At 45.8% G+C, this 27,307-nt stretch overlaps 1 long non-coding RNA gene across 1 annotated transcript in view; it reads right to left on the reverse strand.

Annotated features, from left to right (window-relative positions):
* LOC132022691 (uncharacterized) overlaps nucleotides 1-24,482 on the reverse strand; it is a 52,631-nt gene extending 28,149 nt beyond the window's left edge. Inside the window, exon 1 of the long non-coding RNA XR_009405675.1 lies at nucleotides 24,399-24,482. This is a non-coding gene — a long non-coding RNA (uncharacterized LOC132022691). The remainder of the gene's footprint in view (nucleotides 1-24,398) is intronic.
* Nucleotides 24,483-27,307: the final 2,825 nt, after the last annotated feature.

A 27,307-nucleotide genomic window follows, 5' to 3' on the forward strand; every position in this document is an offset into this window, starting at 1 on the left:
AATTCCATTTAATTCAGCCAGTGGAGCAGAACTTCTCCTAGATGGGAAGGGAACAGCTGAACCCAAATCTGGGAGGTTCAGAGGCCTTGGAAAAGTCATCCGATTTCATCAAGCAGAGGCAGAGGGCAAGACGGGTGTAGGCTGATGCTCCAGGATGGGCAAAGCATGGGACATGTCCTTGGCAAGGCGTAATCGAGGACAGAGCGAGGTAGGAAGAGCAGCAGAGAAAGGCAGCTGGCAGGGGTTGGGGGGAGTGAGAGAACCCTCATGAGGCTACTGGTGTAGCCATGTAGCCATGTAGGTCATGTAGCCTCATGTAGCCATGAGGTTCCCCGAATGAGGGGACCTCATTCAGAAAGCGGAGAAGAGGTGATGAGGGAAGGGAGGTCTTGGGGAGTTGATGTTGATTCTTGGCACTAAATGCCAGGTGCCTCAGTGAGCGTGCCTTGGGCCCTGGTCGAGCAGGCTGGGCGGCTGGGGAGGAGCCTTGGGCGAGAGTGGGTGGCCTATTCATTCTAATGCGCAGTGCGCGTGTTACATTCCTGTCTGCTTAGTGTTTCCATGGCACGTCGGGAACCACAGTACCGCAAACTCACTCCCATTCTGCAGGCACTAACCCTGGCCCGGCCACTTTCCTCCCACAGCCAGATGTCAGGCTGGCAAACCACAGGTAGGGCCCTCTGGCTGCTCTGTGAGTCCCGCCACAAGCATCCCTGACAGTGCTTGCAGCTGGAAGCAGTAAGAAGGCAAAAACACAGTCGACCCTCGAATGATGCAGGCGCTGGCCCGTGTGCAGCCAAAAATCTGCATGTAACTTTTGACTCCTCAAAAACGTAACTTCTAGTAGCCTGCCTTTGTCCAGAAGCTTTACGGATAACATAAAAAGTCGATTGGCACTTATTTTTAATTTTGCATGCTGTTTATGTATTACATACTGTAATCGTCCCATAAAGTAGGCTAGAGAAAATACAACATTTAGAAAACCGTAAGGAAGAGAAAATACATTTTCATTACTCTACTGTTTTACTGGGGAAAAAAAAATTCGCCTATGAGCCACCTCAGGCAGTTCAAGCCTGTGCTATTTAAGGGTCAAATGCCTACATCCAAATAAATAGGACCTGGATCATGTACAGGCAAATGGAAGAGGGAAAGATATCCAATCTGATGGCCCTGAACAAGTTTAAGAACCTCCGGGCAATTACATGAAATAAATTCTTCCCAGGAAGCTCTCGTCTCCGAGTATGCTTCCCTGATTCCGACACTTGAGCTTCAGAGGCGGTGAGACGCAGTGGAAAAATACTGCTTCCAGGCGGCTTCCAACTAGCTGTTTGAAGCCAAAAGAATTTTTTTATATTACTTCTCCCTAGACTTCAATCGGCCCCTCCATCCTCTTATACCCTGAGAGGTTCTGGACCAGAGACCCTGGTTTCCTCCTCCGAGCTCCCCATGCGGCCAGCAGAGGGCGCCGCTCTCCCCCATCTTCATACCAGGCTTCTGGGCTGAGCCCCCAGATAGTTCCCTGATGGCAAGAGTCCTGTTACCTTCAAGGTCAGTGCACGTAGCAGAAGCTCGGCGAATCTGTCCCGAATGGATAAATGAGCTACCACAGTTACTCTTAGATAGATGTTCTAGGCGGGAGGTACTGAGGCTCTATGGGCCTAGGACCACAGACAGCAGGTAAACGGCCCCATGATCGCAGCTGCCAAGCCCTGGGCGAGTCCGCGCGGAGAGAATGAGGTTAAATTAGTGCCGTTTTTCATCAAGCACGTGCCACAGAATGAGTCCCACTAGCTGACAAGGTTCCAAGAAAAAGGTCCTCTGGTCAAAAAGAGTTAAGAAATTTGCTAATTTTATCCCACATTCTCTCCCTCCAGCCTTAATTAAGCCTAGTAAAAGATCTGAGAAGAACTACGGTCATGGTATCCGGCTAATTTTGTGCAAGCTACACTTTCTCAAACATTTCTTGGCCAGACTTGTTTTTGGAGAATAACTATGAGCATAAACACGGTTGGAGAGACACGGGTTTAATTTAAACGGTTTCTACGATGAAGTGTTCACTTAAAAACCCATCTGAGGAGGTCAGAAGCTCCCCCCTTCCCCCCCCCGCCCCCCCCAGGACAAAAACTGACCTGTTGCTGCATAAAGAAATTGACAGGACAAGGAAATTAAAGCAGATATAAGAATTTGGACCATTATTACTATAATGATGCTCCCATTCATTGACTATCTATACAACATCAACAAATTATCAAAGTGTGTCAGAGAGGGGTTGTAAAGATAGGTAAGGCAGGGTCCTGTCTCTCCATGAGAGCATTGCCTAAAGGGAAGAGGAAGTCGAGTAATGCCCAAGCACCTACAAAGAAGGAACCTAGGGGAATCATGGAAACTGGGCCTTGAATAATAAAAATAATAGTAACATTAATAGTAACGTATTTACATAGTGCTTACCATGGACCAAATGCTGTTGTAAGTAAGCACTTTACATACAGGAATGCACTTAAATCTCACAACAATTTTACCAAGTACTTTTAAAGATTTTAAAGATCAGTTCGGTATAACTCAGAGAGGTTAAGTAACTTGCCCAAGATCACACAGCTAGAAACGTGGCTAGAAACGTGCATGCTTTTTCAGTGCTTCAGTGTTTCTCTAGGGAAGAGCAGTACACCAGATGGAGAAGGCCAGAAACCTTCCCCACAAAGGGAATAGGGACTGGCAAGTAGTTCTGTGTGTGCAAACACAGAGTAGGGAGGGACAGCAGGCACACCTGTACCAGGAAATTCCAGCTGGGTCCTAACAGATTTGGGTCCTCAACCATTCCACAAATGACCTTTAAGCAAGAAAGGAGAATATGTGCCTTAGGGGGTCTTGAAGAAGCCTCCACAAATTTCCTTAAAAGTCTTCCACCGCCGTCTGCAAAATTCACGAGGGTTCTACATCTTACACCATAATAGAATTGTTGTCTTAATATAGAACATTTTAATCACATACCAGCTCCATTCATCTTTCTGCATGGACCCCCAGCCGATCTGTCGGCGTCTCCGGTTTCCAGCTAGGGATAGAGCTGTAAACAGTGACAGTCACGCGACAGGCCAGAGCCAGGGAAGGGCAGGAAATAAGATCTGTGTCTTCAAGGATAATTCTTTAGAATAGCAAGAGCCTAGAAACAACACAAATATCCATCATGGTGACACTCATATACTAGAATATTCTGGAACTTTGAAAAAATTCAAAAGATTAGCACACAAGGGAACGTTTCTAAGGTAACATATGAAGCAAAAAGAGCAAGGCATGGACCTGTATGTGCTGTGTACTCCCACTCGTGCGGGAGGTGTACAAAGCCTGCGTGTTTCAAGGATGTGCGCGCGCACACACACACACACACACACACACACACACTTGTACGGGCAAAGAACATCCTGGAAGGGTACATAACAAACTGTCAACCCCCAGGGAAGGACACTGGGGAAACCAAGTGAAAGACCTTGCTGTCTGAAAACCACATACCCTTCGGTACTATCTGAATTTTTACCAGGAGCCTGTGTTACTTTTGCAAATAAAAGAGTCAGTATGGCGACCATTTGTCAGTGGGAAAAAATTGGTTTCGAAGAAAGAGAAGAATCGTGGAGAACTCTGGCAGCAGCACGTTATGGACGGTGGCTGGGAAAAAGAGACAGAGGGAGGTTCTAAGGAAAGATCTAGTAAAAAACAAACAAAAAAAAACCTGACTGCCCTAGAGCAAGACAACCAAAGCTGGACAAAGGAGGGGGGGGGGGATGAGGAGAAGTTTCGGGACAGACACGTAAGCAGTCCGAATGGGAGGACCTGGAACCTCATCGTGGAGGGTAGAACAGAGGTGGAGGTTACGGGTAACTTTGGTAGAGGGAGCGGGGGAACAGTTCACCAACAGAATGTGGGGTGTGATGAGCTTAGTCTGGGACACACCGGGTTTGAGACATCCGAGGACACTGGATGCCTGTTAGAAATGCAAGTCTGGCACGGGTGATGACAAACCGTCGCCGTACTGACAGCCACACGTGGTTCTCACAGAATAAAGAACACAATGTGATTTCCTTTCTGCGCAGAGAAGTGTTGACACAGCAGGTTCAAGATGGCTTGTCCTCAGAAAGGCCCCACTTTGCGAGGTTGGCCCTTGGCTAGCGTCTGGGACTTGACTGGCAGACAGTTCCCAGAGCCGGCAGGGACCTTCCTCAGGATGACCAAGGGAGCTTGCTGTGCCTAGCCTCTGGGCCAGCAACATGGTCCATGCTCCACACCCATCTTCCTTCTACAAGGCTGGAATGGAGTGGGCAGAAGGGTCTATGTGACTGGCCTCCAGGACAAACCTTAGGCACTAAGTCTCCGGTCAGTTTCCCCAGTGGCCAGCATTTGGCCTGGGTTGTCACAGTTGGCTGCTGGAGAGATTAACCCTGTTCTCTGTAACGCTGATGGGAGAGGACTCTAGACTTCGCCCCAGGTACCTTTTCCCTTCGTTAATTCTGTTTTGTATCCTTTCCCTGCAATAAATCTTAGCTATGTGGGGTGCTTGGGTGGCTCAGTTGGTTAGGTGTCTGCCTTCAGCTCAGGTCATGATCCTGGGATCCTGGGTTCGAGCACTGGGCTCTCTGCTCAGTGGCAAGCCTGCCTCCCCTTCTCTCTTTGCCTGCCACTCCCCTTCCTTGTGTTCTCTCTCTCTCTGAAAAATAAATAAATAAAATCTTTAAAAAATAAATTAATCTTAGCCATAAATATCACTATATGTTGAGGGCTCTGTCTGAGTCCTTCTGGAAGATTACCAAACCTGGAGATGGTCACGGGAACCCCTGAGACACCTTCCCTCCAGTAGAGGCGGTGGGGTAGGAAGTACCCTCTTAATCTTCATGGTCCCTCAGTCTTCCTCGCCAACCCCCCATCTCTGTCACAGTTGCAAATGAAGCTATAACATTAAATAAATGTCCAAAGAAACCCTAGAGCTTCTCAGAAAAAAAAAAAAAAAGAATAAAAAGGTGTAATGCAGGTACGGTGTGCTCCTGCAGCTTCAACTATTTCGGGACAACGTCTGACCAGCTCTGCAGCGTGCCTAAACCCAGCTTCCCATCTCTGGGAGTTTAACAACATGCTTGGCGATGACCGTGTGATCTCTAAAAGCCTGTTCCTTCTGACCGCCTCTGACTCGGTGACTGTTCCATATTGAAATGTTTTGGGATTTTCCCAAGACAAATCCCAACAGAAGAAACAAAGGCTAATGGTCACAAAGCCTGTAAAAAGAAACCCAGGGCAAATCGTCCAGCCCTGGCCAGAATCCAGGGCAGTCCCAATTAACATGTGACAAGTGGAGTGATGCACCAGGGACTTTTGATCTTCATTATCCCCAAGCTGTTCAGTCCAGGAATTGGTTCCTTCTCCCAGCCAGTCCCTGGCTCCAGGGGTCTCAGTCATAAAGGCGTGTCTGAGGGAGGAGCTCTTAGCACAAGCAATGGGTGCTCCAAAAGGGCTCTGGTCTGGAAACTGCCAAGGTCCCAAAGTACTAAGCTGTGCTTCTCTGAGAAATAGGCGTGGGGGGTGGGGGGAGGGTTGATGGCTGTCTTGCACTACAACTCATAGTTTTTGTTCCTGCCACACCTTACGGGATAGTATCATGAGCTAGCATTTAAACAGGAGGTTCAGCAAAGCCCTTCATTGTCAATTCCCCATCATCTGAGAGATTGACTTCTGGCTTAGAGCTTTAACATTGGCCAAGAAAGACTTTTTTTCTTTGCAGGCTTTCCGGAATACTCCTCACTCCTCCCAGGAAAACATAACGTCACCGGTCTTTCTCAGCTGCAGATGAGAGAGTTGATCGGTTACGGAGGGCATGGCGAGAGGGCTGCTCACACACACTTTCATATCTGTGTGTGCAAGTGGGTAGCTGAATCTCCTACACTATCATAAAGACCATCCATGTCTTTGTAAGACTTACTTTGTTTGTTTTGGTTTTTTAAAAGAGAATCCTCCGTCTTAATTATTTGATAAAGGTACCTGAGTCTAGCCTTGCCTAATGTGGGTCTTTTTCTTGGCAGTTCACTAAAATCTTCTCTATTTTCTCCCTAGTTCCATCCAAATTCCATTTATACCCAAACTTGAATAGTCTGTCATCCATTACCTCACAAAAACACTCGGAGCTCTCAGTAGTTAGGATCCAGAAAGGCTTAATTTCAAATGCCACATGTGGACTTCGGACAGGTTACACCATCTCTCCTGGCCTTATTTTCGTCACCTGTAATGTGGGGAAGGAGGCCTACGGGGAGTAAGTGTAATAGCTCATGTGACACTTAGCCTTATGCCTGTCATCCAGCAAGCAAAGAATTGTCCCAGTGAATGCATTCTCTGGTTCTCCTTCAATTCGGATTATGGAGGGCCCAAAGCTGACGAAAGTACTAACTTCTTCTCCCGTTTCTTTCTCTTATCAACTCTTATTTGTTTCCTCTTTTCTTTTCCCCTTGTAGGTCATTCTTTTAGACATGCAAGTCTTATAGGTACTGTCGCCTGGGCTCAGGAATCTTTATCCTCATTCACTTTTGGTGCTTCCTCCTTACACAACCACTGGGAACACTTCCATCTTAGTCAATCAGCACGTGAGAACTTTCCGGGTCACAGGCAGCATTTTTATATCAGAGAAGACATATTATATTTTTCTTCATATGAGGGGCTTCTAGATGGCTTGGTCAGTTGAGCATCCAACTCTTGGTTTCAGCTCAGGTCATGATCTCAGGGTTGTGAGATCAAGTCCTACGTCGGGCTCCACATTCAGTGTGGAGTCTGCTTGAGATTCTCTCTCCCTCTTCCTTTGCCCCTCCCTCTGTACTCTCTCTCTCTCTCAAATAAAATAAATAAAATCTTTAAAAAATTTTTTCTTCATACGAGGCACTAGGAGTTAATAATTAATGAGGGCTTCTAGAAAAAAGTTCATTTCTTGATTTAGTTCTGAATGTTTTACTATCTGAAACAAGGATATATGGCTGCTAGAGATATCTAAATAACCACTTTTATTTTTTGGTCATGAGCCATATGCATTCTAGAAGCTTCTTTCCTCTTGAGGTTCCCACCCTTTGTGCCAGAATAAAAATGGTCATGTGGCGTATTATCTAGTTGTGTGGGTTTCTGGAATCTGCAGGGAAAAAATAAACATGAGACCCCATGACAAATCTAGCAAGGGTAGCTCCAAGGAGAGACAAGACGGCATTTAAATATCTCATTCAGGTAGCAGTATGGTTTTAGACGTCAGGGAAATGCAAATCAAAACCACGATGAGATATGGCTTCCCACTCACCATTATGGGATGGCTACAATAAAAAAGAGAGATAATAACAAGTGTTGGCAAGGAACCCTCCTAAATGCGGGTGGGAATATAAGTGATACAGTGACTTTGGAAAATAGTTTGGCTGTTCCTTAAAAGGGTAAACAGAGTTACCATATATATGACCCAGCAGTTACACTCCTAGGTATGTACCCAAGAGAAATGAAAACATATATCCAGATAAAAACTTGTACATAGGGGTGCCTGGGTGGCTCAGTCGTTAAGCATCTGCCTTCGGCTCAAGTCATCATCCCAGGGTCCCGGGATCAAGCCCTGCATTGGGCTCCCTATTTGGTGGAAAGCCTCCCTCTCCCTCTCCCACTCCCTCTGCTTGTGTTCCCTCTCTTGCTGTGACACTCTCTGTCAAATAAATAAATAAATAAATAATCTTAAAAAAAAAAAGTGTACATGAACACTCATAGTAGTGTTATCCATAAGCCAAAAAATAGAAATAAACCAGATGTCCATGAACTCATAAATGGGTCAATAAAAATGTGGTAAATCCACAAAATGGGGTATTATTTGGCAATAAAAAGGAATGAAACACTGATAGATGCTACAACATGGATGAACCTTGAAAGCATCATGCTACGTGAAAGAAGTTACTCACCGAAGGCCACATATTGTATGATTCCTTTTATACAAAATGCATAGAGTAGGCAAATGTATAGAGACAAAGTAGATTAGTGGTGACCTGGGGCTGAGGAGGATCACAGGGAAATGGAAATAACTGCTAATAGGTACAGGATTCCTTTTTAGTGTGATGAAATGTTCTAAATTTGATCGCGGTGATGGTCATTCAACTCTGTGAATATACTAAAAAACCACTGATTGAACTGAACACTTTAACTGGGCAGCTTGTATGGTATGTCGATTACATCTCAAGGAAAGGGTCGTATCAATGGGAAAGAAGGAGGGAAGGGAGGAAAGGAAAAAGAAGGAAGGAAGTAAGAGAGGGAGGAAAAGAAGCAGTACAGGATCCTATCGTTTTAGAGACCGAAAACTACTCCTAGGCAAACCTTATGACCAAGGGCAAACCTGGTAAGTTGTGCGGTAAGAGAGACATTCCAAGAAAATGAAACCTTTAGAAATAGGTAAGGGTTGATCAGCTAGAAAGATACTTCGATATCACCTTCCCTTGGTTACTTTATTATTTTTTTTATTTTATTTATTTATTTGACAGACAGAGATCACAAGTGGGCAGAGAGGCAGGCAGAGAGAGAGGAGGAAGCAGGCTCCCCGCTGAGCAGAGAGCCCGATGCGGGACTCTATCCCAGGACCCTGAGATCATGACCTGAGCCGAAGGCAGTGGCTTAACCCACTGAGCCACCCAGGCGCCCTCCCTTGGTTACTTTAAATGACTCTGTAAGCCAATCTGGATTGCTCAGGAATACTATTTATGAGGAAAAGGTGAACCCTTGAGTATTCAGTGCTATGCGGCAACCAAACCAAGTAAAGACGTTATCACCCGCCTGTGTACTCCACGCCCTGCAAATGACTGCTGGCTTATTCTAATCCCTGCCTGGGAGCTGTTTACAGTGCCTGATTTAGCCCTGTGCCCCATAACATGGCAACTAAAATCAGCTTAGCCATCTGTCTCAAAAGTTCTCGGTTTGCCTCTTGCCACGAGGCACCAGCTGAAAAAATATAAGAAATAAAGCCCTATGGACAATGACAACAAAGGAATAAAAAAAATGTGTGAGACCTATACAGAGGAACTACAAAATGTTACTAAAGAACATAAAACACTTGAATAAAAGGAACAATATTCCATGTTCTAGAAGGGGAAGATACCTCTAAATTTTTCCATAGGTTCAGTATAATCCTGGTGAAAGCACATGTGTGTGACAATGTGTACATGGGTGTGCACATGTGTATAGACAAATACTTCGCAGGGGTTGGGGCACAATTTAGACAACTGACTCTCAGGCTTTCTTGGATGAGACTATGGCCACAAATTTTTTTGAGAAACATAACAATGATGGTGGAATGAAGGAATAGCTACAGAACTGGACAGAGAGTCCAGAAACTGACCCTTGGCGTGGCCCACTGCTGGGGAGGCGCTGGGCTGGAAAGCTTCTCCACCTCAGGGAAAGCCCTTGTGTTATATGGAAAAGTCCTAGGTCTAAGACACAACTGATCTGATGACAAAAACCCAGACATCAGATATCTAGACAATGAGTCTAGATTGGCAGTTAGAGAGTGGTTAATTGTCATGGGAGGTCAGGGTTGGGAGCTGTTGTCTTACTGACTCAACTTCCCTCAGTACTGGGCATAAAATCTCAAACACAGAAGATGTAGAAGATTCCCCCAATCCTAATCTCTGCAACACTCAGTGAGCCTCAGAGGGTTGAGGGAGCCCAAAGGGAACAGTGAAAACTGTCCATCAAGGTATCTTTTACCTGCGTTAACTAAATTCTGGTCCTCTCTGGTCTCCTTTCTGAATGTCTGATTTCTGCTAACCCTGAATTTCACAGGGACATTGGTCTTCCATAACTCTCCATTTGGAATTTTGCAAAATTAGATCTCTCTCTTACTCTACACACAAAAATAAAAAGAAATTAATCTTCTGGGGTGCCTGCGTGGCTCAGGGGGTTGGGCCTCTGCCTTCGGCTCAGGTCATGATCTCAGAGTCCTGGGATTGAGCCCCACATCAGGGTCTCTGCTCAGCAGGGAGCCTGCTTCCTCCTCTCTGTTTCTGCCTGCCTCTCTGCATACTTGTAATCTCTATCAGTCAAATAAATAAATAAAATCTTAAAAATAAAGAAATTAATCTTCTGATGCAAAAATTCAACTTCTAGGGATCTCACTTGTTGTAACACTCATAAAAAAGTGTATCAAGATATAAGGTAAAGGATATTCGTTATAGCACTACTTCTACTGGCCAAAAGAGTAGGAGAGTAGTCATGGTAACAACTAATGTAGATTGAAGACTTACTGGGAGTGTGGCTTTGCTAGAAGTCCTTACACAGAGTTCCTCATTTGAGCTTCACAACAACCCCATGAGACAGGTGGTATTTTTCTTCTAATATTTAATTTATTTGACAGAGAGAGAGAAAGAGAGAAAGCACAAGCAAGGGGAATGGCAGCGGGAGACAGAGAAGCAGGCTCCCTGCTGAGCAAGGAGCCAGAAGCAGGTCTTGATCTCAGGACCCTGGGATCAGGACTTGACCTACAGACTGGGAAATTGTGGCACAGAGAGGTCATGGCACTATCCAAGGCCACACAGCTGGGCTTGACTCCAAACACCTGTCTCCAATGCTCACCTTTGTAACCAGTCCTCTTTACTGCCTCAACCCAAATGTCCCCCATTCATTTGTTCATTCATTAATTCATTCAAAAGCATTTATTGAGCACCATCATGTTCTAAGCACACAGTCTTTACCCTCCCTGAGATTGTGGTCTAGTGGGGGGCGGGCAAGACCTACAAAAACAATGTGTAACTATTAACTATGATGAGTGCAAGAAAGGAAGGATACAGAGCTTTGCAATGAAACCATGTCATCAGTCACGTGACGGAACCCAGGGTGCAGGGAAGACTTCCTGGAGGAAGTAACTTTGGAGCTGAGATCCGATGTAGGGGTACATTGGGGGCAGGTAGGTGCATGTGTGTGTGGAGAGCAACTTGTGTACCGATCCTGTGACCAGAGGGAGTCACACACAAGTCAAATCATTTGTCCCAGTAACTTGGGGGCCCCATTTTAGAGCCTTGTCCTCAGAGAAACCCAGCATGTCACCCTTTCTGCAAACTCCCAATCAGAGGATCCTAGGGCTTGGTAGGGTGGAGGGTGGTGGCAGTTTGGGCCCTGTTTGGAGTGTATGCCTCCAGGGGTTGGAAGGGAAGGAGGTGCCCAAACATTTTAGTTGCTGGGCTGGGACTTCGCATTCTTTGCATGCAAAGAGCACTTTGGGTAATGCAGGTCTGCGGGATGGAATGAGTCTCATCTGGTCCAGAGGGAGGCCACTCCTTGTGACCAGGCCTTCAGACATGCTTTCCTCCAGAAAAGAGATGCAAACACAGATGGGGACAACAAACTGCCAGGGACAGAACTCAGCGTCAGTGGCTCCATGCCATGGACCAACTGGGAGGCACTGGCTGCTTCCTGGAGTCAGATACAATCACGTGTCTTCTCACTACTGGAAAGCAAGCTGCCCCAGACAGGCTCATTCACTCTGCAAACACTTAGTAGGATTCAGGCACAGCTTGCCTGCTGCAGGCAATCCTAGGAAATACTGTATTTATAGATCTCATAGGGTCTCAAATCCATTTTGGGATAAGAAGCAGTAAAAAATAAGTAAATATGACATAACAGTTAGAAAAAGCAAGGCAAACATACGTAAAAAGATCAGTTCTACCACAAAATATATTGTGAATATAACCATAGAAAACAAACCAACCAAAATACCATAAATAGTATAAGGATTGGGAAGAAATATATTTTTTAAAGAATGTAAATTCTGGCTTGCCTCTCAAATGTAGAATTATGTAAGGGTTTCCTACATCTTTATATTCCCTAACGCTCTCAAATAAACACAGACTACATTTTCAGTGGCAAGATAGTAAATTTTATTTAAATCCACCCATTAATTAATGCAATGTCTCTTGCACCAGGCACGGTTCTAGGCACTAAGGATTCAAACCTTGACATTTCAAGGATCGGAAAGGACAGTGTGACTGAGGCAGAGGGAAGAGGTGGGAGTGAGGAGATTGTAGGGTAGCAAGATCGTGGGGACCCTTGTAGAGTGTAGAAAGATTTTAGTTTTACTCTAAATGATATTAAATAAAACATTAAGCAAGAGTTAAATGCCTTGGCAGGAGGAGTAGTAAAACAGAACATAATTGCATGGGTCTGATAGAACAGTAAGGACTTCTGAGCAGAGTTAGAACTCTGGGCAGAGCAGTGAAGGAAGGCTCCCCAGGACCAGGATGCAGCCAGCTGGGACTGAAGGAAGTTGGGATTCACACAGACCTAAGGAAGGCCACACAGGGCAGAGGACACCTATAGTGACATGGCTTTTTCTTTAATAGAATCAAAACTAAAAGCTTACCTTGACAAGGAAATATTTTAAAGGTAGGAAGCTCTGTGTTGATAATGGACAACGAGACATTTTGAGATAAAAATAGGCCCAAAATGAGGGTAGGTGATTGTCAAGATGTAGTGTGATATACCCCTGTTTGTTTCCAGAAGACCTCCTGACTCTTATGAAATATTCACACTAGAAAGAAGAAGGCAATTTTACTCAGAGAGCAGCCCAGAACCTTTGTGGACCTATGTAACCATGAGGACGAGTCTTCAATTCTGCCTCCCCCTGCTTTCTTGGTACTTGCTAAGTGGACCTGCCTAGCCATCAAATAGAGGCAGTTGACTGAACATGACCACCATCAGCCACGTGTTCCGCAAAGATGAGTGGGACTTGGCTCCCCAAATCATTATACAAGAGTATTATTTCAGAATGCTTTGGAGACAGGTAGAGTGCCAGGCACAACATCCAACCAACCATGAGGGTCACATAACAAGCAATTATTGCACAAGGAGCAAGGGAAGAAGGGAATTGCGGCGGAGGCCAGGGTGCTCTCACAAAAGTCACTGGTGAGTTCTTGTTTTACATCCTCCCACAAAAAGGAAGGTGACCTAAGCCCAAACTTTCCTGGCAACAGAAGGCAGCCCAGGTTGGACTCATTTGGGGTTCATTTCTTCCCCAGATCTAATAAGGATTGCCCTACAACACCAGGTGAGCCAGCAGTACTGGCAAGTGGGACAGAATGGGAGATGGGTTGGGGAAAAAATGTGCAGCCAGAGGAAGTGTTCTGCTTCTCCATTGCACCCAAGGGTTCCATCTCCACCAAGAGATATTGGGGTGGTGGGTGGGAGTGGCAAGAATGACTGGACAGCCTGGCCCAGGAAGCTTATTTGTCCCCACGGGCCTGAAACTCCATTCACCCACCCAGAGATGGAGAGAGCCATGTGACATCAATAAGAGGCATTTGCCACAAGTGCCTGGCGAAAGAAACCTCTTTGGGCTGGAAACTACCCTCCTGCAACTAAGAGACTCCCATGGCCCCAGTTAGGGGAAACTCCTTCCCCCATAGGGAGCACCAGCAGGGTCCCATGGGAGTCCTGGCAGCACCAGATGAACTGAAGAGATCCAAATAACATTGCAAAGGCTCTGAAAATTAAACTGTCATTGAAACCACAGCTCACCAATGTAGGCCAGGACTTATGTGCTGAACCTAAGCATAGTGAATGCCTGCCAAAATAAAATTTAAAAATGGGGCCCCATATCCTACATATGATAAATAACATATGTAGGGAACAATAAGAAATAACCCTGTGGGGCACCTTGGCTTTGTCAGTTAACTGTTCAACTCTTGAGATCAGCTCAGGTCATGATCTCAGGGTTGTGAGATGAAGCCCCACCTGAGGCTCTGTGCTGGGTATGGTGCCTGCTTAAGATCCTCTCTCTCCCTCTCCCTCTGTCCCCACCTGCACTCCCCTGTATCCCCCAATGCATGCTCACATATGCTCTCTCTCACTCTGAAAAAAATAAGTAAATAAATAAAACACAATTTTTAAAAGAATTACTCTTTATACTGAAGGCCAAGAAAATCACAACTTGGATGAGAGAGGACAATCCATCAACCAATGCCAAGATGTCAGAATTAACAGACAAGGATTTTAAAGCAGTTGTCATAAAAATGCTTCAACAAGCAATTACAAATTCTCTTCAAACATTTGAAAAGATAGAAAACCTTGGCAAGGAACAGAAATTATAAAAAAGAACCAATGCAAATGGTAGAACTGAAAAATGTGATAATGGAAATAAAAATCTCACTGGATGGTCTCCATGTTGGAGAGAAGATGAAAGAATAGAGTCAGTGAACCTGAGGGCGGGCCAGGAGAATTTAACCGGTGTGATCACCAGAGAGAAAATGGACTGGAAGGAAAAAAGAAAAAATGAACAGAGTTGAGGGGCTGGTAGGACAATAACAACAACAACAAAACAAAACCCAAAAACAAAAAAGAAAAACCCCAACATTCATCATTGGAGTCCCAGAAGGAGAGGGGCTAAAAGAGTCTTCAAAAAAATAATGGCTGAAAACTTTCCAAATTCTATAGACACAGACCTGCAGACTCAAGAAGCTGAGTGAATCACAAAAAGTGAGTCTAAAGGAATCCACACTAAGACACAGGATAATTAAACTTCTAAAAACTAAAGGCAAATACAACATTTTGGAAGCAGCCAGGGAGGAATGATGTATAACCTATGGGAGAACATCAGTTTGAATAGCAGATTCCCACAAAGCCACAGAGGCCAGCTAGAAGGTGTACCACATTTTTCAAGTTCTAACAGAAAAGCTGTCAACTGTGAATTCTATGTCTTTCCAAATTATCCTTCATGAATAAAGGGGGAAATAAAGCCATTCTCAGACAAAGGAAAGCTAAAAGACTTTGACACAAGCAGATGTACCTTAAAAATTGGCTAAAGGAAGTTCTTAAAGTACAAAGGAAACGATAAAAGAAAATACCCTGGAGCATCAGGAAGGAAGAAGGAACAATGGACAAAACACAATTATGAGAACATATAATACTCTTCTCATGAGTGTTACAAACCACATTTGATGACTGAAACCCAAATAAAACACCATCTGATACTCATGTAAAATATATTTAAAAGCAGGGAAATCAAAAGGTCCCAAATGAAAGTAAGGTTTCCACACTTCACTTGAAGTCATAGTCACATATGTATAATGTAATACTGACAGCAACCACTAAGAAAATTACACAAAGAGATATACTCAAAAACATAAATAAATCAAGATAAAAAGCTTAAAAATTTCAGGAACCCATAAGAAGGCAAGAAAGGAGAAACAGGAATGAGAACCTGAGGAAACAAATAGACAATGAATAATAAAGTCACAAGTCTAAGCTCTAACATATAAATAATTACCTTATTTTTAAAAATGATCAAAATATATGCTGCCTATAATAATCTTACTTCAAATTCAAAACACAGGTAATTTGACCCATAGGTAGGCTATAAAAAGAAATACCATGCAAAAATGAAAAATTTAAAAAAAACAATCAGGAGTAGCCATATTCGTATCTGATAAAGTAGACTTCAGAGCAAAGAAAATTACTAGAAACAAAGAGGGATGTTGCCTACTGAAAAAAGAATCAATCCACAGAGACATAAGAATTCTAAATATGTATGCACCAAACAACAGGGCATCAAAACACAAGCGTAAACCGAGCGAGCTGAGAGGAGAAATAGACAAATCTATTGGTTATAGTTGGAGGCAACACCCACCTCAGCAATTAATTTAACTACTAGAGAGAAGATGAGGATATCTAAGAGCCAAACAACACAATGACAATTTTAGGATACACTTCCCTTCTTCTGTGAGAATCTCTCCTACCTCAGAAAGATTCATACTTTGGGGAAGCCTTTTAGGAGATCACCAAATCCCTGCCTCCTGAGGGCACAGGGGAGCAATATACAGATCAACACAGAAACGTCACATGGAAAACTCTGGTCAGAAAAATAAAAGCATTGCACATAGCTCATTCAGGTTGGAAGGACTCTTAAAGGTCATTTACCCCAGACCTGGCCCCAGTATAGCATTTCTTTCTATAGTATTTCCTCCATCAAGCTAGCTATCTTGCCTCAACAAGGGGTCAAGAGAAAGGGACTTGCTCCTTTTAGAAGCATCATAGTTGAGGTTCAGTAGTAGGAAGATGGAGTTGAGGTCATGACTTTAGCCTATGTTTCAACAATCTTCCTGCCAGAGAACTCACTGCCTCCCATGCTTTCTTTGGCAACACTGTTAGAAAGTTCTTCCTCATAAAATGAGCATTCTTCTTCAATTCTGTCAGTAGTCCCAATTAATACAAAGTCTCAGGGTGATAACATTTATGAATCGCCTTAAAATATTCATAACCCCTTGATCAGAAAATCAGAAATGTGCACTAAGATTTATGGACAGGTATTTATGGGAACACTGGGCCGGCAAACCTTGCCTACAACCTAAATGTCCAAGACGAGACTGTTTAAATTAAATTAAAATATACCTAGGGGGCGCCTGGGTGGCTCAGTGGGTTAAGCCGCTGCCTTCGGCTCAGGTCATGATCTCAGGGTCCTGATCTCAGGGTCCTGGGATCGAGTCCCGCATCGGGCTCTCTGCTCAGCAGGGAGCCTGCTTCCTCCTCTCTCTCTCTCTTTGCCTGCCTCTCTGCCTACTTGTGATCTCTCTCTGTCAAATAAACAAATGAAATCTTAAAATAAATAAATAAATAAATAAATAAAAATATACCTAAATGATGGAATACTACACTTTTATAATATTAAAATTCTATTTTAAAAGAATACTTCGTGACACAGAATATTTGTAATATATTTTTAAAATGAATAAACAGGTTGTAAGATGTTATAAAAATCTTTATTTCAACTTTTCAAAATACACATGTGTGTGTGTAAGTATATATTCACACCATAAGTATAAAAAGGTAATAGGAGAGCCTCAGTGGCTGATTCGGTTAAGTGTCTGACTCTTGATTTTAGCTCAGATCATGATCTCAGGGTCCTGGCTCTGTGTCTGGCACAAAGTCTGCCCAAGATTCTCTCCCTCCCTCTCTGTCTGTCCTACATGATTGTGTGCATGCGCACATGTGCTCTCTTAATTTTTTTAACTTAAAAAATTTTTTAACTTAAAAAAATTAATCGAATAAAATATACCATCAAAGGGACTATACCTGGCATTATAATACCTTCTATTGGCACTTCCGTTTTCCTCACAGTCTACAAAATGTCTGCATCTGTCACCAGCTGTATTTTGATGTTGACAAGAGTGTTCCTTTTTACCGCTACAGGAACCAGCCTCCTTCTTGTTGTTGCCTTCCTCCCGTCCATCAACAATGCCATCAGGGAGGATTCTCAAAGTCTGAATTCCGCCGCCTTCCCTGTTTTACTTCAGTCCTAACACCAACCCAAATTTCCCTTGCTTCTTTGCCTTTGGCAGGTGGAGACAAAGTGACATTTTCCAAATTCCACTGGGAGAATTAAAAGGAAAACAATTCCAGAAAACACCAGTAGGAACAAAATAGTTATGGCAGAGATGCTGTCTGTGTCGTGCGGTAGGTAGCCAGCCATCATTCGTGTGGCTGATGAGCCCTTGATGCCCAGCTGGTCCAAAATGGGATGCTCGGTATGTGTCAAATACACATCAGGTTTCCAAGACTCACACAAATGAACCAAAAACCATCCAAACGATCTCATTAATAATTTTCTGTATTGATTAACTGCTGAAATGATTCAGGGGTATCTTGCATTAAATGAAACACATCTTGGGCGCCTGGGTGGCTCAGTGGGTTAAGCCGCTGCCTTCGGCTCAGGTCATGATCTCAGGGTCCTCTGCTCGGCAGGGAGCCTGCTTCCTCCTCTCTCTCTCTCTGGCTGCCTCTCTGCCTACTTGTGATCTCTATCTGTCAAATAAATAAATAAAATCTTTAAAAAAAATAAAATAAATGAAACACATCTTGAACATTGATTTCCGTGGGGGTCTTTTGTTAACACCCGGCTTTAAATGTGGCTTCTGGAACCCCTTTAGATGACAGACAAGGCTCGTGGGACGGTTCCATGAGACAGGGTGGCCCGACCCAACCCTCCCTTGTCTGCCTTTACAAGAAAGGTCACAAAGCCACACGTGTACAGTTTGGCCACTCTTTCAGCCACGGGCAGCTCCGGGATGTGGTGTGGCCCAGTGGAAGGCTGCTGGTGTGGGGATCTGGCCTGGGATCTGAGAACGCTCTTCCTTTCCTGATAAAAAGAAACCAACCCTGCTGGCACAGCCCCTTTCCCAATGATCCTGCCTTGAAGGAAGATTTAAAGCCAGGAACTGGGGCGGATGATCTGTGGCTATAACAAAAGCCAACCTGGCAAGGAAGAGAGGGAGAGAGAGGATATAGGAGGCTGAGTTTCTGAGAGCAACGTTCAACCACTGAAGCAAGGCCAGCAGCTATCCAATTCAGATCTCCTGTAACACCACCACCAATACCAACACCAACACAACAACAACAACACACCCTCCCTTTTCCCCCAAGGCCCTTGAGGTGGTGTGCTGTTACTTGTACAGGTTCCTAACGGATGGAACAGTTATGTTTCCACAGACCTCGGGGCCTCAGCCGACAGACAGCCTGGGGCCTCCCCAGCGGGCATAACCTTTCTGGGCTACATCTGCGCTCTCTTCTCCTTGGTTCTTCTCCAGCTCATGTGGGGCCCCCAATGTATTTCATGAGCATTACAGAACAATCTCCTCTCCCTATAGGTCTAAGCCCAAAAGACCCAGTTTAAAACTTAAGACTGCCCCCTTTCCAGAGCTAAATTAATCCCAATGGTTAAATTTTAAAAGAATATCTTCTTTTTTAAAAATTTCTTTTTTAATTCATTTGAGAGAGATACAGAAACAGAGACAGACAGAGCACAGACAGGGGAAGAGGCAGAGGGAGACGGAGAAGCAGACTCCCTGCCAAGCTGGGAGCCCGACCTGGGCTCGATCCAAGGACTTGGAGATCATGACCCTAGCCGAGGGCAGATGCTTAACCATCTGAGCCACCCAGGCTCCCCTAAAAGAATATTTAATGGCACAGGAAAAGGTTCATAATATACTTCAAAGTGGGAAAAAAAAAACAAACAAGTTCTAAGATGTTACACAAATCTTTATTTCAGTTTGCTTCAAAATTTTCAGTCTAGGGAACACACATCATTGAGATGCTGGCGAAATCGTGGTGACAAGGAACGCTGACCTCAGCGTCAGGCCCCACGCCTCCCTCTCCAAGGGGAAGTAGTCAAGTTCATCAAGGGTGGAAGGATGAAAGTTTCATTATATGAAAACCACAAACGATCTGTAATCAGAACCCACAAAACCCACGACAGTGGGAAGCAGGCCACTCACAGAGGCCCTGGTAGCCCGCAGAAAGGCTCCAGTCCCATGGAGTCCCCAGCTCGGTCGGCGGTCCCTGTTCCGTGCCCCACCCAGTCTGAACAAGTTCTTCCCGGTGGACTCTGCTTAGTCTCCTTCTCCTCCAGCATGCTCCGGGGGGGGGGGGAAGGAGGCTGGCCCTCTCTTCCCAATCCGCACAACAGGGGCCCTTTTCACAGCACTGGGCCATCTGGGCATCGACGCCCACCTCGTGCCTCTCTCGGGTCCCAGCTACCTGAACCCAGAGCAGAGCCAGCAGAAATGAAATTCTGTGGACCCTACTCAGCACGGGGAGGCCTTAGCCCTGGGATCTGTTGATCTAGCCTCTAGATCAGGCGTGTGCGACCTTGGACAAATACCCATTATGGGAAAACCTCAGGTGAAACACTCTTCTGATCTCAGAGTTGCCAACATCATCATCGGGCAATTCCCTGTCCATCATGAAAGGCAACTGAATTGGCCAAGTGGGGCGCATGTCTTGCTGCTCCCCCCACTGTCACTCGCATGAGCTGGCACCTTTTACCCAGAGGCCCAGGCCTGAGCCCCAGAGTCAGGCTGGACTCCACTCTCTACGCCCAGCATGGAACTCGTTGGCAGAACTTTCAAGCTCTGCCTTCAAAATGCATCCCAAATCCAAGTGCCTCTGCCCTTTTTATAGACTCCCATCCTGGCCAACGCTATCATCACCTCAATCTGGACGCTTTGGAGAGCCTCCTAACAGGCCTCTGCTCCCAGCTGCCTCCATTGCTCACCACCCAGTAGCCAGAACGGCCCCATCCAGGAGGGTGTGTTCCTCCTCTGCTCTCCCTGCCCCCAGGTCTTTCCATCTCCCTCAGAAGCAAATGTGAAGCGATTTCCAAGGTCCCTGAGTCCTGGTAGGCAGACCCTGTCCCCGTTCCATCACTCCTCCTCTCCAGCTCAGAAACCATGCTGTCATCCCCTCTACCTGGACTGCTTTGCCACCATTTATTAGCCTGAATGTCCTTCACATCTGTTCCCAGGTCACGTCTTCCGACAGGCACTACATGGCCTATCTTGATTGTCTGTCTCTTCCCACCAGAATATAAGCTACCTGATGGCAGGAACTTCCTTTCTCCAGTGCTATGTCCCCGACCCCCAAGTAATGTCCGGGAGTGTGCTGAACGACCAAATCAGTGCATAAATTCCTGCCTCAAAGCCTCTGTCTGATGACTGTGCTGATTTGCTGTCAACATTTCTATGGAAGAATGAAAAGAAACTTGTTCCTCAAAAGAGGAACATCCAAAGATGTCACAAAGCTAGTTTAACCAGAGGAAGAATGCCCCAAGCTTTGCCTGTTCAGATAGTACTTCTCCCCAAAAAGCAATTCCTGCTTTGGTGGTGGTGGGGGGTGGTCTTTTGAACCCTAAAACCTTCACAGAGCAGTTTCAGAAGCCCTGTATTAGATGATTTCTAAAAGCTTCTCTAACCCAAAAGTCAAATACAGTGAGGGGATCTGAAGAACCAAAAATACTTTCCCTGGTCTCTGCTTCCCTTGGAGCCACTGCTGCTCTGAAAGTGGCCAGAGAGGTAGAAGGAAAAACCTGATACCATGTGACATTATTGCCCCAATAACCAAGGCCCTTGAAAGTGGTAGGGCTGCTGTGAAAAATTCTCATTGCTTCCTGCTGTCTCAGGATTTAATGTCAAGTGATCCACTGACAGATGAAGAAATTGCATCAAGGAAGCCAGCTCATCCTTGGGGAAATGAGAACACAGTCCCTGACGTCAGAGCGACGCCAGCATCCTCTATTAGCAGAGGCTACATTGTTACCAAGATGCCACTGCTGTCCGCCTCATTATGGAAATGATACAGAAATCTACAGCAGATGTCACTGCCAGCTTCTGGACTGTGAATCAATGACACCAACGCTTCAGGAGTCAAATTAGAAGGCTAGACAAGGTCATTGAACTTGCGTATTAAACGAGGTAATGGGATGTAATACGGTTTCTGGATCAAGCGTTCAATAAACGCTAGCTGCTGTTAGTCTGGGTGATGTGAAATGGACTGTTACTAGCTTCCTGGGTGGATTCACTCATTCATTTAGACACATCTGTGGGGCCCCTACTATGTGCTAGGCAATAAAGAGAGGGGAATGGCTATAAACGATGACCCTGCCTTTTGTCAGTTAACAAGAGAAATCACAATGCTGACGGCATCAAAGAGCCACTAACATTTTCTGAGCACTTGTTTTGCATCGGGGACTGGGGGGCCCTTTTATTATTATTATTATTATTACTATTATTAAGATTTTATTTATTTGAGAGAGACAAGGAGGGAGAGCAGGGGGAGGGGAAGAGGGAGAGAGTGAATCTCAAGCAGACTCTGAGCTGAGCTCAGAGCCTGAGGGGCTGGGCTTAAGCTGAAGACCCTGAAATCATAATCTGTGGTGAAACTAAGAGTTGGAAGCTTAAGTGACTGAGCCCCCCAGGTGCCCCAGCTGGATCCTTTAAGTGAAATATCTCATATAATCCTCACAATAGCCCTGGGTGTTACGACCCTTATTCCAAAGATAAGGAAACTGAGGCTCAGAGACTTATCCAAGGTCACATGGGGGAGGGGCTCATATCTCCTCTGACTTTCGAACCCAGTGTTCCAGTAACCTTCACATAAAGGCTTATCATTTTATCTAGGATGTGAGGGCTGTGATGTCTGTCACCCCATTGATCGCCAGGGTGTGGCTGTGACCTCTGTCACTCCATTGATCACCAGGGTTGATTCGGCTGATCTGGCTGGCTAGTCGGGTGTCCCCTTTCTCTCACTGCTCCATGTGCGTCCCTTCTGAAGCTGCGCTCCCACCGCACAGTGGAAGAGGACCGACCTTCCCCAATCGAGGAGGACTGCTCTTCAGTCAAGGGTATCGGAGTAGCTGTGCTCCCCTGCGAGAACCTCCCAGTAAGCTCTCAAGGTTTGTTTTACCTAGTGGGTTATCACTGAAGGAGGATAAACAGAAGCCCACCTTCTGGTGAGCTAAAGGAGGGTTTCTGTAAAGAAAACTACTATTAGGAGATGCTCCTGCTTCAGCTGGGAGAGGAGGTCCCCGGGGGGGGCCAAATCCAGGACTGTGTAGCAGCAGTGCCATCAGACTGGCAGGCAGAAGCACACCTAGCTGCATTGCCAGATCTTCTGAGAAACGGGCGGGTGGGGGGAGGGGGAGTTCTTCCCAGATCTTTTGCTGGGGGGAGGGATGGAACCATCCTCATTTTACCCCCAAACTTCTTGGCATTTGTACCTATGAGAATTACAAAGTATAAACCGAGACATTTCCTCCCCCTCAGAATCCACACAGCATCTCATCTGTAACCCTCAGGGCCCTTGTCACTTTCTGCCTTACTATTCTAGAGACTCCCTGACATAGGAAGAGCTAATTTTTACTGAATATATTACCAGGAGAGGCTAAACATATATAAATAAATAATACCAGGCACCCTTTGAGGAAAGAGCTTTCAAGGTAGTTGAGGAAACTGTGCATGATCTGCCCAAGGTCACGCAAAAAACCAGCAGCATACCGAAACCCAGCTGAATCACCCACCACCCAGCGGTCTTTTCAGGACACCATATTGCCTCTTTGAACCATGTCAAAGGCTGAAAAACTTTGAGAGGAAAAAGGAGAAATGCAGGCAAGTATATCCGTAATGTAGCCAGAGGATAAGGGTCTTTGAGGCGGCGGTATAAAATCAGATCCTCCTCAACTCCTAGGCCACCATGGGCAACCCGAAGATAATAGTGATAACAAATATAATCGTGGTAATAATGGGGAGCATTTATAGAGCATTTCCAATGTGCCTGGCACCACTCTTGGGGTTTTAAAAATATTAACTCTTATAATCCTTACAATTATGTTAGATGGATGCTATTACTATCTCCGCTTCCCAGTGAGGCTGCGTACAGAAAGGTTACGTCATTTGCTCAAGTTAGCAAGCATTCATTACTAACAGAAATAAACATTTATTGAGCACTTGCCATGTGCAGGAACCTGAGCCCAGAAACTTGGACACCTCAAGCAACCCTAAGATAAATACCGTCATGATCACCACTGCCCAATGAATCCGGGGGGTTCCGGAAGGTAACGTGTCCCACCGGCTGAGCTCAGGGACCATGCTCTTAGCCACTAGCTCCGCCGCCACACGCAGGGCGAGCTGCTACAGCCTGGGTGCGAGGGTGGCACTGGGCAGAGGCCTGTACGCTCCCGGGCGTAATCCCTGGCCGGGGCGGCACGGAGGGTCGGATGGGAGGGTGAGGAAGGCCAGCTCCGGGATGCCCTCACCCAATCCCCCGCGCACGGCTAGGGCTAGCCGCTGCTGCCGCCTGCTGCCGGCCCACACCCGGAGTCCAGGTCACCGCCTGCCTCAGCCCTCCAGGGAGCCCTGCCTGCGGCCCAGATCCCCTCGCAGCAGCCCCGCACCCTTCCGCAAGCCCACCACCTCGCACCCAGAGAAAACACAAGTCCACTGCCCTGCACTCCCTGCGCTCTTCCCTCCGCCCTTCCTTCCAATCCCGTAGCCCCCGCCCCCCACCTCCTCTCCATCCCATCCCCCGCGCGACGCAAAGCCGTGCCTGCGGCCTCGACCCCAGGTTGCTATGGTGATGCGGGACCCCGGAGACGCGCCGGAAGGGGCGGGGTGGCGGGCGCGCGCCCTTGTTCGGGAACGCCGGCAGGGCGCAGCCGGTTGCCATGGTGATGCGGGCCAGGAGAAGGGCCGGGTGGGGTGGGGTCGGAGGGCTGAGGGCGCGCTCCCCCCTCCAGGAAGCGCCCGGGAAGCGCCGACGCGCGCGTTCTTCCTCGACCCAGCCAAACTACTCTGGGACTTGGAGGGGTCTGGAAAGCTCCAAGCAGCCCCGCCGCCGGGTCGGAGAGACCCGCCGGGCTCTCTGAATTCCCGGGTTGATGGGGCCTCGTTTTCCGCCGTCAGTGGCCTCCGTTGCCGTGGTGATGCGGACCGTGGGGGTCGGCTGGGTCGCGCGTGGCTCGGGGGTCCGCCTCCCGCTCCCACCCCGCCCAGCCCCTCCCCTCCCCGTCCCACCGGGTGTGGGTAGCAGACGGCGATGAGAATCACCCGAAGCCCTACCTAGACACGTAGGACCGTCGGGCCTGAGACCTGCTTCCTGGGGCTCCCGACGACTCCACGGTGTTGGCTTCCCATCAGTGCGCGAAGGCGCACGAGGGTGGGCAGGTCCCTGTCTCTGCAAGACCCGTCGACCTTTTCGACGCCAGCTAATTCTCCTAGCAAAGGATATGCCATAATGTACTTAACTATTCTCCTACGGGAGTGCACCAATTTTTTTTTTCCCAATCTTTTGTGACTACAAACAATGCTATATTAACATCCTTGTATATATACCTCTGTGTAAATGTGCAGTTTCCTCTGTAGAATTTCCAAAAGTCAAATTGCAGTCAAAAGCCAAATGCAATTTTAAAATTTCCGTGGAGATGGCCGAATTGCTCTCCAAAGACAGTAGCAAATTTACAACCCCACCAAAACTGGAATCCAATAATTTTAATTAGAATTATATCAACTATGATGAACTGTTGTGAAAGGATTTTTCCAGAGCCAATGCCATTAAGCCAATTTAATCCTTTTTAAAATTTTTCTTTTTTTTTTTTGTTTTGTTTTTTGTTTGTTTGTTTGTTTTTGTTTTAAGTAATCTCTACACCCAACCAATGGCTGGAACTCATGACTCCAAGATCCCTAAGATCCCTGAGATCAAGAGTTGCCTGCTCTAGGGCTGAGCCTGCCAGATGTCCCGCCAATTTAATTCTTCAATTTAATTCAAATCAATTTTTTTCAATATAGTCAAAACAGTATCCATTCCCATTTTTATTTCATGGAAATTATCTTCTCTGAACAACTTTTACATGTAAAGTTCTTAATAAATATTTTACATGTTTAATAATTTGTGTATCATTTTACTTTCATACTATTGCAAAGTATTTCACGTCAACATCATTTTATTGAAAAAGAAAAAAAGAAAAGAACTTCTGATATTCAGAAGCTGCCCTGACACTCTGGCTTGGCCATATTACTCTCTATTGGGCATTAGCAAATCACAGAATTTCAACCTTAAACAAGGTTACTCTGATAGCATGATAAAATGAGACAGAATAAGGCTACTTTATAACTTTGTCTAAGCACACACAAAAACGTCGCTATCACACAAAATAACCAAACATCCCTCTCTCGGCTAGAATAAGTAACTGCTACTTCTTTACCAATTAGTTTGATATAGTTTGCCTTCTTTAGAAGTTAGATTAAGTGAGGGGTTAGCCAGGTGGCTCCGTCGGTTAAGCATCTGGCCTTCAGTTTGGGTCATGGTCCCACGGTCCTGGGATCGAGCCCCACATCAGGCTGACTGCTCAGTGGGGAGACTGCTTCTCCCTTTCCCTCTGCTTCTCACCCTGCTTGTGTGTGTGCTCTCTCTGCCAACTAAATGGATAAATAAAATCTTAAAAAAAAAAAGATTTACTGAGATACCCAATCATGGAATTTCCCTTGTTTTCCAAAAGCATCCAATCCAGACCAAACACTGCTTTCGTAGACATTCCCCAAATCTACCAACCAGAGCTCAAATAGTGTTTTCTTTCTAACCCTTAACTGAGACACCCCATGGTTCCAAACCCCAGGGTGTATGTCCTCCCTCCTCCAACTTGTTCAAGGACAGGTGTGTTCCTGGTGTCTTTGGCTAGGTCGCAGTGCTGCTAGGAAGTTCAAATATTCTTTGGTAAAATTTTGCCAGTCTAAAATTTCTCAATGGCAGTCCTTAATAAATGTTTAGTAAAGAACAAATTGTACACGGGCAGTCTATTTCAGTTTGATTATTTCAACCTGTTAAAAAACAAAACTCTACCCAGTGAACTTTAAGATCCAACCCCTCTATTAAGTGACTCAAAAATCCCTGAACATCCCAGCTAATAAGTAGAGAAGAGCCTGGAGGAATTGTACAAAATGGAAGATTTTTATAAGAAAGGAGGGTGGGACAAGAAGTTATTAGCAAAAGAAAAGAAAGGATTGTTTCAGGCAAGGTACTGGGCCCTTAGGGGGAACCAGGGGATCTGATTAGGTGGATTACAGATTGATTGAATTCCAGATTGATTGGTTAAAAATTCTACTCCTGGAGAATTTTACACTACAAATTAAGTCTCAGCTTGCACAGAAATAGGAACTGACTGGCCTCAATTTGCCCTTTGGATGGGAATGAAAAAGTCCCTCCAGATGGAGGGATCAGCCAAATACAAGGTGTTTATCCATTAAGGACATATTCATTGAGTGGGACTCTATGCTGGAAATTGCACTTGGCACTGGGATACAGGGATGAACAAGTCCCACGAGGCCCCTGCCCTCACAGAGTTCTCAGTCCTAGTGGGAGAGATGCAAGTTAAGTCATCACACCGATGATTACTATGTGTGATGACTGTTGCAAAGAGAACCTCAGGATTCTCTGTGACCCAGGATAATGGCAACCTTATCATTCAGGTCAAGGAAAAGGGGTTCAAGGAAGGCTTCTTTGAGATAGTGACTTTTTAATGTGAGATGGAAGGAGTATTTGGAAGAGCGTTCCTGGCAGAGGGAACAACCCATGGCCTCCAGTGAGAGCCGCTTCACTCTTTGGAAAGCAAGAGCATGAAAAGTGCCAGTGTCACTGGAATACGAGGAATGAACGGGCCAGGGTGTTGGGGGAGGAAGTTGGTAGAAAGGTGTGGGTCCTCCAAGGTCTTGTCCAGGTCTTGTGCATTTTAACTGCGAAGCAACAGCCAAGGAAGAGTATGGAGAGGAGTGGTTTGATTAGATCAGAAACACATGAAACCCATGAGAAGGAGACTACCACGCTTGTCCAAGGGAGTGATGATCATAATTGGACCAGGCAGTGCTCAGAGAAGGGAAGTGTTGAGGATGGCATGGGATTGGCATGGATGGAGGACTGTGTGAGGTGAGGACATGTCTAGTGAAAAATATGGAAACAACCCTGTTCATGACCTGAA

The sequence above is a fragment of the Mustela nigripes genome, chromosome 7 (assembly GCF_022355385.1).
Source record: "Mustela nigripes isolate SB6536 chromosome 7, MUSNIG.SB6536, whole genome shotgun sequence".
NCBI lineage: Eukaryota > Metazoa > Chordata > Mammalia > Carnivora > Mustelidae > Mustela > Mustela nigripes.